This window comes from Anolis carolinensis, chromosome 2 (genome assembly GCF_035594765.1).
Source record: "Anolis carolinensis isolate JA03-04 chromosome 2, rAnoCar3.1.pri, whole genome shotgun sequence".
In the NCBI taxonomy this organism is placed as follows: domain Eukaryota; kingdom Metazoa; phylum Chordata; class Lepidosauria; order Squamata; family Dactyloidae; genus Anolis; species Anolis carolinensis.
Window position 1 is genome coordinate 89,542,328 of NC_085842.1, and position 15,690 is coordinate 89,558,017.

The following is a 15,690-nucleotide window of genomic DNA, read 5'->3' on the forward strand; positions in this document are numbered from 1 at the left end:
TCAGAGCTCTCAGTTTAGAAAAATATAGGTACAATGGTCTGCGCATTGAAATATAATTCTAGATACCATGGTTCAATCTCTTGCTTGGCTGTAGAAACCCACTGGGTGACCTTGAGCAAGGAACACACTCTCAGCCCCAGAAAACCCGTTATGTTTGTCACAAGATTGCCATAAATCGGAAACAACATGAAGACACACGACAAGACATCTGTCGACATGTGTTAAGTTATTCTGATAAAATCAATCTGAAGTAGCTGACAAAAGCTGACATCTAATATATCCTAGATCTCCTCTCTTCTCCCAAAAATAGTGCTGTGATGATGTCACCTGTTTTTAAAAACCTGCATTTTCATTTATATCCATTTGTTGATGAGCGGTTTAGGTAGCCTAATGAAGTTCCTTAGTTTCATAAGCCACAGATGCTGCCTTTTCAACCTATGGAAAATATAACAAAGGATAGAAATATGTTTTGTGGGAGATTTGTCTCCATATTTTTGACCTGTTGGGCAGAAAATTTAAAAAATGCAAGTATCAAAATACTTTTAGGGAAATAACATGATGCCTGGAGATTTTCAGATATTTTTGGTGCAAATAAGACAATCACAATCCACAGGGTATGTATTTAAAAACTGCACTTCTGCCTTAGTTGAAGTCTGATGTAGTAGTTAAGGGTTTAGAGCTGGTTTATATCTCTACATCTCCATAAAGTTCATCCTAGGCCAGCCCCAGCCTGATCTACCTCACAAGGATCTTGTGAGGATAAAAAGGAGGAAGCGACTCATGCATTCCCTTGAGATAACTGGGAGGAAAAGTGGAATATATATGCAGATAAACAAATACTTTGATGAGATAAACAAACAGTTCACAAGGTCCCATTTCTTATTGAAATGATAAAATTATATGCCACTTCATGCTATAGGTGAAGGTTTTTATATATAATCATGTCAGTGATACCCAGTTTTCTACATGCAAAGACTATTTTCTGCATTAAAGTGGACTCACCCTGCATTCTGAAGCAGAGATTGGGTCAAGGTTTTTTACTTTTCCATTTTGTTTCCTTCTCTTATTCTGCTAGGAGTTTTTTTTATTCTGGGTAAGACATGAAAGTTGGCTTTGAGGCATGAAGGCTGATGGCTACTGCACAAGTCGTTAACTATTTAACCAAGAATTCATATGTATATATAGCCTCCATAGAAGTAGAGAATTGTTGCTCCTTTGATGCTTTGGACCACAGTTACCATCACCCTCAGTCAATGTGACCAATAGCAAAGAATGGTGGGAGCTGTAGGCCAAACCATTCAGAGAATGGCACCATATTGATTTTGAAGGGGCTCGCAATCTATCTGTAACAGTTCCAACTCTACCAGAGTTGTTTGGTGTGGATGGTGGAGACCCCAATTTAATCCAAATATGAAAGAAGTAATGTTGTAGTTGCTGGCTTCCAGGCTGCAGTGGTGATCAGTGCATTTCACCTTCCTAGCCTGTTTCTGTGTGTCTGTCTGGTGGGAAGATGATAGATTATTCATTTAAGAAGTTGGAATGTTGCTGGTCGCTTGAGAATTGCCACAATTGGAGGAAACCTAAAACATTCTGGTGCCTGAGGCAGAAAATCTAAGTGGCACTCCTCATGGATGTAAGGCTGTGTCTGTGGTGCGAGAGAGGGGAGAGAGAACAAAGTAATTGACAGCTTCCTGTCATTTATCTATGCTGTAGGTTCCTGAGATAAACGACCTCATCCTAACTAATGGTAGGGAATGGGATGGCCTTAGCAGCCAACGTTCTGCTCCTGTAAATTGGAAAGGGAAGTTGGCAGTAATAGGGGAGAACATTCCCAGACAGACCGAGACATACACATGAATGGCTGTAGGCATACTGCACCAGATTAAACTTGTTAATTTGAAAATTCTGAAGAACACTGAGAACCGTTCTTGTTATGTTATATCTTTCTGCATATCGGCTTTCATGTTTAATTATTTAGGAAATTAATGAGGAGGTAATTGTTACAAACTTTGAAGCTCATCAGAACCTCTTTGCCAGAGCTTTCTTTTCTTGCAATATCTGCAATTTTTGCACTTAAATTATAATGAAAAAGATGTCATAGTATTGAAACCAGGTGCTAAACTACCCCCTTTTAGTAAGCAAGAATGCTATAATCCTGGTTAAAAAATACTTTAAAAAAAGCTAGACATAGCAATGTTACACACAAACATTTTATGTGCCTGATTTTTGTTCTTTAAAAAGCCTGTTCAGAAGCTCCACCCATATAGTTAACATCACTCTCCTCCATGTAATTAAATCACATTTCTATTTTAGCTAAAAAGTGTCAAGTCTTAAAAAATTGAAAATTACTTTTAATTGGTAATTTAGTCATTACAAAAGAATGCCTGTTGGAAACACTTGAAAACTGTACCAACACACTTTGACAGAAATCAGGCATTCAAGAGTGCAAGTCCAGTCAGTTTTTCTTGCCCCGTTGTGCTTCTGTATGTTTTCAAATGTTTAAAAGTTGAAAACAACCTTTCATTTGTTGCTGTTGACACTGGGAATGTTGCAGAAATCAGAAGAATTTTCTTCACATTCAGAAAAAATCTATCACAGAAAACATATGCTTTCGGGGCATTTGATGTTTTTTCTGCAGGTATTCTTTCATTTTGTACATAAGTCAGACTCTTCTATCAGTGTGCCAGTATCTTGAAGGCATTCATTGTATAGTTCTGTGCACTTGTTCAAGTTGGGATTTTAAATGGCCACAATTAATAGGGAGGAACACTTGCAGTTCCTGAACTACTTCCCCGTTCCTTGTAAACCTTTCTTGAAGTGACTGAAGAAAAAGTCCAGAAATGGTATATATACATTTAGCCTATATATTCAATTGGTGATGGTGAAGTTGCCTGCATGCTGCTTTTACAATTCTGCCTTGAACATATGCGAGGAATCCTAACTTCTCCACCCAAAGACTCCACCACTGATCTTGCTGTGTCAAAAATCTCCTGAAATTGTTTCACAGATTCTGTATGCATCTCCCTGATTTTTTCTAAGAGACTGTCAACATCAGGGGTCCTCAAACTTTTTAAGCAGTGGGTCGGTCCACAATCCTTCAGACTGTTGAAGGGCCGAATTATCATTTGAAAAAAAAATACGAACAAATCCCTATGCACAATGCACATCTCTTATTTGTAGTGCAAAAAACAACAACAACAACAATGAAAGAACAACACAATATTTAAAAATAAGAATAACCAACATAAACCTACTAGGATTTAATGGGAAGTGTTGGCCTGCTTCTGGCCAATGAGATAGTAAAGTTAATTGGGATTGTTGTTGTTGTTGTTGTGTGCCTTCAAGTCATTTCAGACTTCGGGCGAGCCCAAGTCTAAAACTGAGGGCGGGGGCTAGGTAAATGACCTTGGAGGGCCACATCCGGCCTCCAGGCCTTAGTTTGGGGACCCCTGGTCAACATGTTGCATACAGAAAACATCCATATCAACTCTTTATAATGTTTGCTAAGCAGAAGGGATGATGACAGAAGCTTTCTTAGGATGTGTATGATTACTACAAATTCAACATTCAGAACAACTAATGGAAGGTGTCCAACTTGGGAAGTAGTCTCACTGTTGTATAGAGGGTTCTCTTTCAGCTCTTCAAGTGTTCTCACCACCACTGTACAGTTCAACAAAATGTAAAACTGCATCATGTCGCTCAACCCAATGAGTTTCACCAAGTGGTAACAGGTTGTTTGCTCTTGATTCAGGAAAACAGTGTTTTATATTTTTCTCCAACAGTTGCAGTCTGATGGATGATGCTCTGAAGAAACTGTACCCAGGTTATATTGTTCTTTGGCATTTTCTAACAAGTGGAATGCTACAATCTTTGCTAAGGCTAGATTTAGTGAGCGAGCACTGCAGTGGATGTAGACAGCCATCAGATACTTCTATGATATAATTGCCTGTGTACCACTAATATAACCACTCATATTAGCAGCTCCATCATAACCCTGTCCACACAAATATTGCATGTTCAGTGCAATTTTTCCAGTGTTTTCAAAATGCCTGTAAGTCCTCCATCTGTTGTATCACTTATCTTCACAAAGCCTATAATTCTCTTCCTATAGTTTTATCATCAACATACCTTGCCAAGAGTGGTAACTGTTCTGAGGTACTCATGTCCAAAGTTTCATCTGCCAAAACAAAGAAACACTGTGATGCATTGCATCATTCAACCATTATTAATTTTTACTATTTTGTCATTACAAAGGTTTATTACTTCATTCTGTATTTGAGGACTACTATACTGGGCATTCATAACTGCAGTTTCAAGATTACTTTTCAGGTCAGTATCTCTTAATCTGGCACAAGATCTCAGCAGGGCCCTGAAATTATCATAATTGTGTAAAAGTTCTTCACAGATTATAGGTCCTGAATCATTACTCCCTTTCAACAATTGGCAGAAGTTTCTGTTTTCTCCTGCTTTCTTCTTATTTCCTTCATCTTGATGATGGGCTTCTTTGTCAGGGCTTGTATTATATCAGTATTATATACGAGAAGCTCGGCCTCTCACTGAACATCGAGAAAACCAAAGTGCTCTTCCAACAGGCACCAGCTAATCCCTCTGTAAAGCCTGGAATACAGCTTAACGGTGTAACATTAGAAAATGTTGACCATTTCCACTACCTTGGCAGCCACCTCTCCACAAAAGTCAACATCGACACTGAAATACAACACCGCCTGAGCTCTGCGAGTGCAGCATTTTTCAGAATGAAGCAGAGAGTGTTTGATGACCATTGTCCTCCCAACCCTGCTCTACGCCTGCGAAACATGGACTGTCTACAGACGGCACACCAAATTCCTGGAGCGTTTCCATCAGCGTTGCCTCAGGAAAATCCTTCAAATCTCTTGGGAAGACAGGCGGACAAATGTCAGTGTGCTGGAAGAAGCAAAGACCACCAGCATTGAAGCGATGCTCCTACGCTATCAACTCCGCTGGACTGGCCCTGTTGTCCGAATGCCCGATCACCGTCTCCCAAAGCAGTTACTCTACTCCGAACTCAAGAATGGGAAAGGGAATGTTGGTGGGCAGGAAAAGAGATTTAAAGATGGGCTCAAAGCCAACCTTAAAAACTGTGGCATAGACACTGAGAACTGGGAAGCCTTGGCCCTTGAGTGCTCTAATTGGAGGTCAGCTGTAACCAGCAGTGCTGTGGAGTTCGAAGAGGCACGAACGGAGGGCTTAAGGGAGAAACGTGCCAAGAGGAAGGAGCGTCAAGCTAACCCCGACCGGGACCGCCTTCCACCTGGAAACCGATGTCCTCACTGCGGGAGAATATGCAGATCAAGAATAGGTCTCTTCAGCCACCTAAGAACCCATCCCAAAGACACCAAGGATGGAAGACAATCGTCCTCGAGCTACAAAGGATCACCTAAGTAAGTATATCAGTGGCTCTCAACCTGGGGTCTCCAGACGTTTTTGGCCTTCAACTTCCAGAAATCCTAACAGCTGGTAAACTGGCTGGGATTTCTAGGAGTTGTAGGCCAAAAACATCTGGAGACCACAGTTTGAGAATCACTGTATTAGATGAACCACTGGTAGACACCTCAATTTCCAGTTTCCTTAGTTTTCACCTGCAATTCAAGTGCATGTTCTGGGGTCTTCATCAGTACCAGCTGCTGCAATGGTTTTCAACCTGTTGTCTTCTTGGTCTTCAATATTTGCCTTTTTCTTTTTTGCCATGAACTTGAAAACAATCAGTTGCTTTGATAGGTGTTTAGGCATCTTCTGGAGTCAGGTAGATGAAAGGAAACACTAACGGCAACTAAGATGGCTTTAAGTCTCATAACAGGAACTCAAGCTAGCAGTAAATGGCACAGTAAGAGGGCTATGTTTGGAAGCACCCACAGCTCCTTTCATGCCTTCCTTTTATACCCCAATGGGAGGAGCAAGAAGACAAACGTAAGGGAGAGCTCTGAAAAGGGGAAGAGCAAGAGAGCTATGATGTGACTATTTTCAGGTATTTTTAAAATAATATTTCAAAGACTATTAAATATAATCACATGGGATAAAAACAAATGAAAACATATAATAAAATCTATAATTGTGTTCAAATTTCAGTTTACCAGCTGTTAGGATTTCTGGGAGTTGAAGGCCAAAACATCTAGGGACCCACAGGTTGAGAACCACTGTGCTATTGCAATGTAAATTGGCAAAAAGTAGGTAATGTTAGTTTAAATAAACTATTAAAATTTGGTTGAAATAGTTTGCAGTTGTGAAGGAGCCCTATTTTTAGCTTCTCATACACATAGCATGGGGATTAGGTTAACCAGTTAAACTTCATGAGTAAACCAGGTTTTTTAAACCTGAAAACGGGGAGGGGGGGAATTGAACCCGTAATACCCCCCCTTTCAGGCCACGGGCTTACTTACATGTATTTAATGTAATGTCTAGTTTGGTCCTGAGATAACTCTATTGAAGACAAATCTCTCATGTTTGTGTTAGTGGATATACTTAATTCTGATAATGCTGATTCCAAAAGAATCTCAAGGAGAAACAGCACCATGATACCTTTCTCAATAAACGTACAGCTCCATCAGGCATAAAATTGATGCATCACAGTTGTAAATAGTGCAGACCATTTTACGGTCACAGAATCTCTTTAATACTAACATATCCTTATGACTTGCTATTTCAAAAGCTTTTCCATTCTGAACAACTTATAATATGTTTTGGACTCATTTTCCAAAACTTGGATATTAGCTTGAGGTTTGATTTGTGATGATAAGAAAAGTAAAATGTATCAGATACACAAGATTTATTTTGTTCATAATCTTAGAAGTTGATACAACACTGACTAGCTGTATATACAAAGTATATAATGTAGGATTAATCATAACAAAACATTTAAAAATTAGATTGGCTTGTGAAGTGAAAACGGTTGGCGGCCAGGTTGTTAACTGGAGAGAATTATAGGGAGCGGACAACCCCACCCCTATTAAAACAGCCCCACTGGCTGCTGATAAGTTTCCAGTTCCAGTTCAAGGTGCTGGTTATCACCTATAAAGCCCTAAATGGTTCGGGCCCGGCCTATCTTCGCGATGACATCTTCTACTACGAACCTGTGCAAATTTTAAGATCTGCTAGGGAGGCCCTTCTCTCACCCCTACTGCCGTCACAAACACAGTTGGTGGGGACGAGGGACAGGGCCTTCTCGGTGGTGGCCACTCGGTTCTGGAACTCCCTCCCAAGAGAAATTAGACTAGCCCCCACCTTGGCCACCTTCCGGAAAGACCTGAAATCTTGGTTATTCCAATGCTGTTAACTAATTTTGTTAAACTTGACTTAGTCCTGCTAACCCTACCTTAATACCTGGCTTTTGCACTTTTTACCAGTGGCCTTGCAATATATTGCACATGCCCTATTATTGCCCTGCCTCCAGCTCTGATCATTCACATTGCATTCGGCTATCAATTATTGGTTGTTGTTATATCTTGTTTTATGTGTTATTCCATTGTAATTGCAATGTATTTTATGTTGATATACAGTATTTTATTGCTGTATTACTGGGTTTAGTCCCCATGTAAGCCGCCTTGGGGAGATGGGGCGGAATATAAGAATAAAGTTGTTGTTGTTATTCCGTCTTGATTTCTGTTTGATAAGCAATTCAATATGTTCTTCGAAAGAAAATACCACCCATATTTCCTCAGTGTGTAGTGCCACTGAGCACTCGAGGTAAAAATACCAGTAGCTGCAGCATGTTGTTTAAAAACATTGATGTCTTAAGCATTGTAACCTTGGAGCTGCATCATACATTGTGGCAACAGGTATATATTTGCTACAGTGTCAAGGCATGGCACGTAGAGTATATACACTTGAAAATGAGTATGCTCCTGGTAGAAGTGTTGGACATTTCATATTGCTAGTTGTACATTTGCAAGTATACATTTACAAGTATACAAGAAAGCCAACGGGATTTCCTAAAAAGGATTCTTGGAGTCCTCGTGGACAACAAGTTAAACATGAGCCAACAATGTGATGCAGCAGCTAAAAAAGCCAATGGGATTCTGGCCTGCATCAATAGGGGTATAGCATCTAGATCCAGGGAAGTCATGCTCCCCCTCTATTCTGCCTTGGTCAGGCCACACCTGGAATACTGCGTCCAATTCTGGGCACCACAGTTGAAGGGAGATGTTGACAAGCTGGAAAGCGTCCAGAGGAGGGCAACTAAAATGATCAAAGGTCTGGAGAACAAGCCCTATGAGGAGAGGCTTAAAGAACTGGGCATGTTTAGCCTGCAGAAGAGAAGGCTGAGAGGAGACATGATAGCCATGTACACATATGTGAGGGGAAGTCATAGGGAGGAGGGAGCAAGCTTGTTTTCTGCTGCCCTGCAGACTAGGATGCGGAACAATGGCTTCAAACTACAGGAAAGGAGATTCCACCTGAACATCAGGAAGAACTTCCTCACTGTGAGAGCTGTTCAGCAGTGGAACTCTCTGCCCTGGAGTGTGGTGGAGGCTCCTTCTTTGGAGGCTTTTAAGCAGAGGCTGGATGGCCATCTGTCGGGGGTGCTTTGAATGCAATTTCCTGCTTCTTGGCAGGGGGTTGGACTGGATGGCCCATGAGGTCTCTTCCAACTCTACTATTATATGATTCTATGATTCATTGTATGAAGTTTATATGGAAGTTTGTAAATAATTCAGTAGACTTTTCTGCATGGTGGGATAAAGCAAGAGGCCAGTTGTATTCCTTGAAAATAAGTTTACATAGTTGCATCTTTGTGGTAAAGAGTCGCAAGTTGACAAAGTTTAAGAAGCCCTGCTCTCAATGATGTTGAACTGCAGTTTTCACCACTGGTGTGTGATGATGGTTATTGCAATCTGGAATCAACAGGGTCAGAAGAAACCCCAAGGGCCATCCAGTCCAAACTCATTCTGAAGATTCCCAAACTACTCTCGACAGATGGCCATCCAACTGATTTTTAAAAAAATCTCCAGATCAGGATTTTAACGCCTGGAGAATTTCACATTCCCTACCTAAATGGGAGAGGGGTTGTTAATAGTGAGGTCAAAGGACAATGACATCCCAGCTTTCTTCCTACCAACCTCAGTTGCTTTCTTAGGGTGCATCTACTCTGTGGAATGAATGCAGCTTGACAGTGCTTTAACTGCCATGGCTCAAGGCTATGGAATCCTGGGATATGTAATTTGGTGGGGCACCTCTGCTCTTGGGCAGAGAAGTCTAAAAGCCTCCTAAAGCTATTACTTCCAGGATTCCGTAGCATTGAGCCAGTTCGAGTGCTGTCAAACTGCATTAAATCCCACCGTGTAGATCAGTGGTTCTCAACCTGTGGTCTGTGGACCACCAGAGGTCCCCAAGAATTAAAATATGGTCCACGACCTACACTGTTGCAATGGGAGCAGCTGGTCTCGTGAAACTCTCTTATAGTGCTGAGGCAACAGCGATGTCGGGAGGGAAGAGGGTGACTGCGCACAAAAGGCCTGTCAACAAGCCTCCTGACTGCTGCTTCTCTTCCTTCTCCCTCCCCCTGAGCGGAGCTGTTCCATGTGGTGCCTGGAAACGGGAGCGCCTCTGTGTCTTCGTTTTTAGGCCTGTTCCTGGGATTATTTGGGGTGTTGATTCAGAAATTACATTGGATAGACCACATCAGCTCCAGATTATTAAATATGGATTTCTGTGGGTGAGCAGATGGCAACTACTGGATAGCAAATGTTCTGTATCAGAAAATAGAGCTGATGTAGTCTATCTGGTGCAATTTTCTGAATCAGCACCCCAGATAAGCAAACTGACTCTAAAACTGATTCATAACCCTTTTGGTACTAATGTTGGAGAGTGATCCCTGGTCAAAAAAAGGTTGGGAACCACTGGTATAGATGCACCCATAAGTCCCAGGGAAAATCTGTGCACTCAAACAATGGAGTTTTAAATGTACCCTTTTTAAATTGGGATGGAGGGGCAGCATAGTGGAGAGTGATGCCAAAGTAATCCTTCCAGTGCTGCGATACAAATAATTATTATAAAAGTTGCACCATCTCGTTTGCTTACTGGGTCCTAGTTTGCGTGGGTATTTCTATGTTACCAATTCTGGGCTCCATCCTCCCGGTTGCAGTTGCCATGGCTGCTTCCTAACACCCCCATATTTCTACGTTTGGACCCTGTTGCTGTTGCTTCTGGCGCGCGGGGCTTCTTCTTCTTCTTCTGCCGCCGATGGGAGCAGTAGCAGCAGCAAGCGCGGCTGCGCGAGGCGACGGCGGTGGCGGCGGGGCGCGCGCCTGGTCACGTGCCGCGGCCCGGGCTCTCTTTCTCTCTCACGCGCGCGCGCTCGAGCTCCTTCCTTCCCATGGGCGCGCGCTCGTTCTTTCCCTTCCCCTGTTCAGAATCAAACGCGCCCTTTGCTCCCCCCCCCCTCCCAGTTGGCGGCGCGGGCAGCTCTTAAAGGGCCAGAGACCCGGGGCCAAAGCCGCCCCCTTTCTTCCCTTCCTTCCTTTTTTTTTTTTGAATCGCGGGCCCATAATTTGGGAGCACAGAGAAAGAAAACAAAAGAAGGCACCGGAAGCAGCCGCGGCAGCTGCGCATATGTCGAGGGAAGGGGGGGCGGGCCTCCACCAACCAGCAGCACCCTTGTTTGGGTCGCAATTGCACTGAGAGAGAGAGAGAGAGAGAGAGAAGTGGAGCAGGTACGGAGGGCGCCAGGGGAGGAAGAGGGGGGAGGGGCCCCCTGCATGCATGGGGTGTCGGGGGGAAGCTGCAAATCCTGGCCCTTGAGAAGAAAGCCCAGCCTGGGTGGTTGTGTGGGGCGGGAAGGCCGGCGAAGGAGCGGCAGAGGCTGCAGCAAGGCGGCCTGGGTGAATATGCCTTCCCTCCCCTTTGGCCCTGCCTGGGCACCTGCGGCCCCGCCGCTCGTGTGTCCCTCTCCCGGGAAGAGAGATACAAAGGGGCCGAGGGGGAGCGGGGTGGGAGGCTGCTCCTGCTTGCCTGACACGTGCTGCTCCTTTCCGACGTTGTGGATGCCTTTGTTTGGGAGTCAGGAAGAGCGCAGCCTGGGGAAGGAAGGGGCTCCTTTGAATCGGCTCCCCCGTCAAGATGTCAATGTTATGACGATCTAAAATCTGAAGAGTTGGGAGACGACCCCCCAGGGCCATCCAGCGCGACCCTGTTCTGCAGGAAGACGCAAGAAGCACGAGGGGAAAAAACTCCCGATGACAAGAGCTGTTTGGCAGTGGGTTATGCTGCTGCCTGGGAGTGTGGTGGAGTCGGTTGCTGTGGGTTTTCCTACTGCATTCTTCCTTGCCAAACTCACAGCAACCCAATTACTGTCTTTTCCAAGCCTATCGTAATATGGTCAAAGTAAAGCGGCTTGTTTGGCTTCTATGGAGAGTTCCGCCTTGATTTGCTCTATCGTTTGTCTTTATGCAGTTCACTGTATCCACGGAAGTCTTCTCTAGCACCACATTAGAAATGAGTTGATTTTCTTTCTATCAGAATCATACATAGAAACTGATGGCCCAAGCAATCCTAACTATAGTATTCAGTATTATAGTGTCACATTTCAGGATTTTATCTAATTCAGTGGTTCTCAACCTGTGGGTCCCCAGATGTTTTGGCCCTCAACTCTCAGAAATGCTAACAGCTGGTAAATTGCCTGGGATTTCTGAGAGTTGTAGGCCAAAACACCTGGGGACCCACAGGTTGAGAACCGCTGGCCTAGTTCCTTCACAGCTGCTCTTCCAAGCCCTAGTTTTCTTCTGATTGGGTTGCTGTGAGTTTTTCGGACAGTATGTTCCATAAGCATTATCTTCTGACGTTTCGCCTGCATCTATGGCAGGCATCCTCAGAGGTTATGAGGTCTGTTGGGAACAAATCAGGTGGGGTTTATATATCTGTGGAGGTCCAGGGTGGGAAAAAGAACTCTATTCTGTTTGAGGCAAGTGTGAATATTTCTATTGGCCATCTTGATTAGCATTGAATAGCCTTTCAGTTTCAAGGTCTGGCTGCTTACTGCCTGGTGGAATCCTTTGTTAGGAGGTGTTTGCTGTTTTCTGAATGTTATTCTTTATTCACTGTCCTGATTTTAGAGGGTTTTTTAAAAATACTGGTAGCCGTATTTTGTTCATTTTGTGGTGGAGTCTCCTTTGGAGGCTTTGAAGCAGAGGCTGGATGGCCCTCTGTCGGGGGTGCTTTGCTTGTGTGGGTCTTCCTGGGTGCATGGGGTTGGGCTGGCTGAGTCCTTCTTGGGCTGTCTTCCAGCTCTAAGGGATGTGAGCGACTCTCCGCCTCGACCCCCCTCCGTGGCGGCGTTTCCTTTGCGGTGGGACCAGGCCGGAGGAGGAAGAGGCTGCTGTGACCGCCTCCTCCGAGCTCTTTGTTATTGCTTTTGTTTCGCACGGAGCACATGGCCCAGGATCTCGCGCCTCTTAAAGTTACAGATCCCCTGATTGGGATCGGGGCTGGCTTCCTTGGACCCCTCTCTCCCTCCCCCCATCCCGCCTCCAGTTTGTCTGTCTTGCCTGTCCGATACCTGAGGACGAAGAAGACAAAGGTTAGCCCGCATTTGAAACGTATTCGGGTGCTGCGAAGGCGAAGCAAGGCGGGTGGGTGTGGATAGGAGCGAGGGGAGTGCTCCGTGTCCTTCGGAAGGGAGTCCGCGGCGAGGAAGCTGCGCAGACAGATCGGGGAAGGTGCGGGATGCTTTGCAAACGGCGCTTGGCAGCGGCTGGGAGCATGACGAAATCCCCGACTGCGAAAGCGGCGAGGAGCAAGAGCGCTGCCTCCCTCTTGGACTTGCCCGGGATGCTTTGGCCTCTGGCTGCTCCATCACAGCCTGGGATGCTTTGCCAAGAATGACGCTGAGTCTTGGGAGGAAGCGGAGAGGGGCTTCAAAGCTAAAGCCTGTTCCTGGTAGGGTTTCCTTTCTAATCGAACACGCGGAGGTGGTTTTTAAAAATCTTTATTTGAAGATTAGTGGTCTGCAGTGGCTTCCTTACCTGTCGCTGTTCTGTGCCTCCAAGGAGGCATCTACACAATAGAATTAACTCAGCTTGACACTGCTTTAGTAGCCATAGCTCAGTGCTATAGAATCTTGAGAGTATATGAAACACTCATTGGCAAAGAAGGCTTAAAGGCCTTGTAAAACTACAACTCAGAAAATTCAATACTGTTGACAAACTCCCATTAATTCTACAGTGTAGATCAGAGCTTTCAAAATGGTTCACGTTGATTAGACACTTTTTAGACTTTTATCATTTAGTGACAGTAATTCAGTTTTGAGCTCCCAGTGGTACACCCCCTGTGGCACAGCAGGTTAAACCGCTGAGCTGCTGAACTTTCTGACTCGAAGATTGGCGGTTTGAATCTGGGGAGCGGAGTGAGCTCCCGCTGTCAGCCCCAGCTTCTGCCAACCTAGCAGTTCAAAAACATGCAAATGTGAATAGATCAATAGGTACCGCTCCGGCAGGAAGGTAACGGCCATGCAGTTATACTGGCCACATGACCTTGGAGGTGTCTACGGACAACGCCTGCTCTTCGGCTTAGAAATGGAGATGAGCACCAACCCCCAGACTCGGACACAACTAGACTTAATGTCAGGGGAAAACCTTTACCTTAATTCAATTTTACTAGCCAGCCAGCCGAAAGTTAAACTCACCATTTGTAAGAGATATATAGACACATGCATAAACTGGAGTAACAAAATATGTGAGGATACAATGCATCTCATGAAAAATGTATTAAAAATATATATGATTTGTAAGATTTTATCCCCCTTGTCAAGAGCGACTTGAGAAACTGCAAATCGCTTCTGGTGTGAGAGAATTGGTCATCTAAAAGGACATTGCCCAGGGGATGTTCTGATGTTTGATGTTTTATCATCCTGTGGGAGGCTTCTCTCATGTCCCCGCATGGGGAGCTGGAGCTGACAGAGGAGAGCTCACACCCCTCTCAAACCTGTCTGTCAGCAGTCCTGCCAGCCCAAGGATTTAACCCATTGCACCACCAGGGGCTCCATTGGTAAGATAATAACATACATTTACAAGATTTTCCAAGGGGATTATACTAGTGCAGTGCTTCTCAACCTGTGGATCCCCAGGTTTTTTGGCCTACAACTTCCAGAAATCCCAGTCAGTTTACCAGCGGTTAGGATTTCTGGGAGTTGAAGGCCAAGACATCTGGGGACCCACAGGTTGAGAATGGCTGTGCTAGTGCATCATACTATTGGTACCTTTGTGGCGTAAAAATACAAGCAAGGTGGTAGGTAGTGCTTCTTTGACATGGACTCAGAGGTCTGTCATTACATTTGCATGACATATTGACACATTGCAGCCAACAAATTAACGTGTTGTGACACCTAGTTTGGAAAGATCTGCTGTAGATGCACCCCAAGTTGACTCTGATTTAGGGGACCCTATCCTAATGTGTTCTTGGCAAGATTTGTTCAAAGAGGGTTTGCCATTACCTTCCTTCTAAGGCTGAGAGAGTGGGACTTGCTCAAGGTCACCCAGTGGGTGGACATGACTGACTTGTGTTGAACTTTGGTCTCCCAGAATCCTAGTACAACACTCATCACAACATGTTGATCTCTGAATGTTTAAAAAGTATTGTTTCTATAGGCTTTAATAGTATCAGGAGAAGGATTGTTTACAAAGCTCTTTTTCATGGGGGTGGGCTTCAATGTTGTTCTCTGTGTGTGTACTGAATGCTGAAATGGTTTTAAATGCCCTCCATCACCAACCTCTCGGCAAATACAAGGACAAAGTTGAAAGAGATACACCCAGAAAGCAGACAATATCTATGGATGGTTTGTGGAATTCAAAGTAACCAAAAACAAGAGACTTTTGCATGTGTAGACAAAGGAAAGAAGGCATTGGATGTTGAGGGGAAAGAGTTTTGTTTCTAGTGTGACTCTTACTCTGTGAGACTGAAGGAGAGGTGATAGCAAAACTTGGGACTCTTCCCAAAAAAATCCCCCTTTAAAAAACAGCTACTGATTCTGATCTGTTTGCTGACCCCAGGATATTCTGCGATGATGTCCAGGTTTTTGATCAAGTTAATGCAACTTTGGAATTGTTTGTGATGGTTGAAACATAACACAAGTGATGCTTGCATCGGACATAGATGAGAAAAGATAGGGAATTGTACAAGACCGTGAATATCTGGAAACACTTGGCAAGTTGTTGATTTTTTTTCCTGAATTTGCAACACATACTTTCTGTGCATCACTCTGTGACCATGAGATCTAGTGACACTTTTGAAAAGTGACATTTCACCTAGAGGAGAGGTATTTGCTGACCTTTGATACCGTATGATGGCGTGAACAGCCCTCTAGAATCAAAGAGGTCATCTGAGGCTAGAGGAAATTATTGCTAGAGAAGAATGGCTGTAGTAGAACAGCTGAAAAAGGTGCATTTAGCAGCCGAAAAGGGTGGGAATTAGATTAGCTGGAGCCATTTGGAGGTGTCTCCAAAGTGAGAGAAACATCTCGAATAATTAAGAAGTCTCTGCTCTTCTCTGAATGGTTTATTGTAAAACTGTACATAACTGCCCCATAACATTTATTATGAAGACTCTCATCTTGCTAGTGTACATAATGTAGACCATATCTTTGTAGATAATGCTAGTCAGCTAAAATATTGTTTTATTGTGTTAAACCTGTTAAAATATTCAAAAGCTTTTATAGTGATAGCTAGC

The 15,690-nt window shown here is 43.9% G+C and overlaps 1 protein-coding gene across 3 annotated transcripts in view; it reads left to right on the forward strand.

Annotated features, from left to right (window-relative positions):
* rnf44 (ring finger protein 44) overlaps window positions 1-15,690 on the forward strand; it is an 82,671-nt gene that overhangs the window by 24,606 nt on the left and 42,375 nt on the right. The window contains exon 1 of one of the 3 annotated variants that reach the window (XM_003227923.4): window positions 10,341-10,685. The exons of the other annotated variants lie outside the window; for them this stretch is intronic. The gene's annotated coding sequence lies outside the window, so the exon portion shown is untranslated. Of the gene's footprint in view, window positions 1-10,340; window positions 10,686-15,690 lie in introns of those variants that run through there. 3 annotated transcript variants of the gene reach the window in all.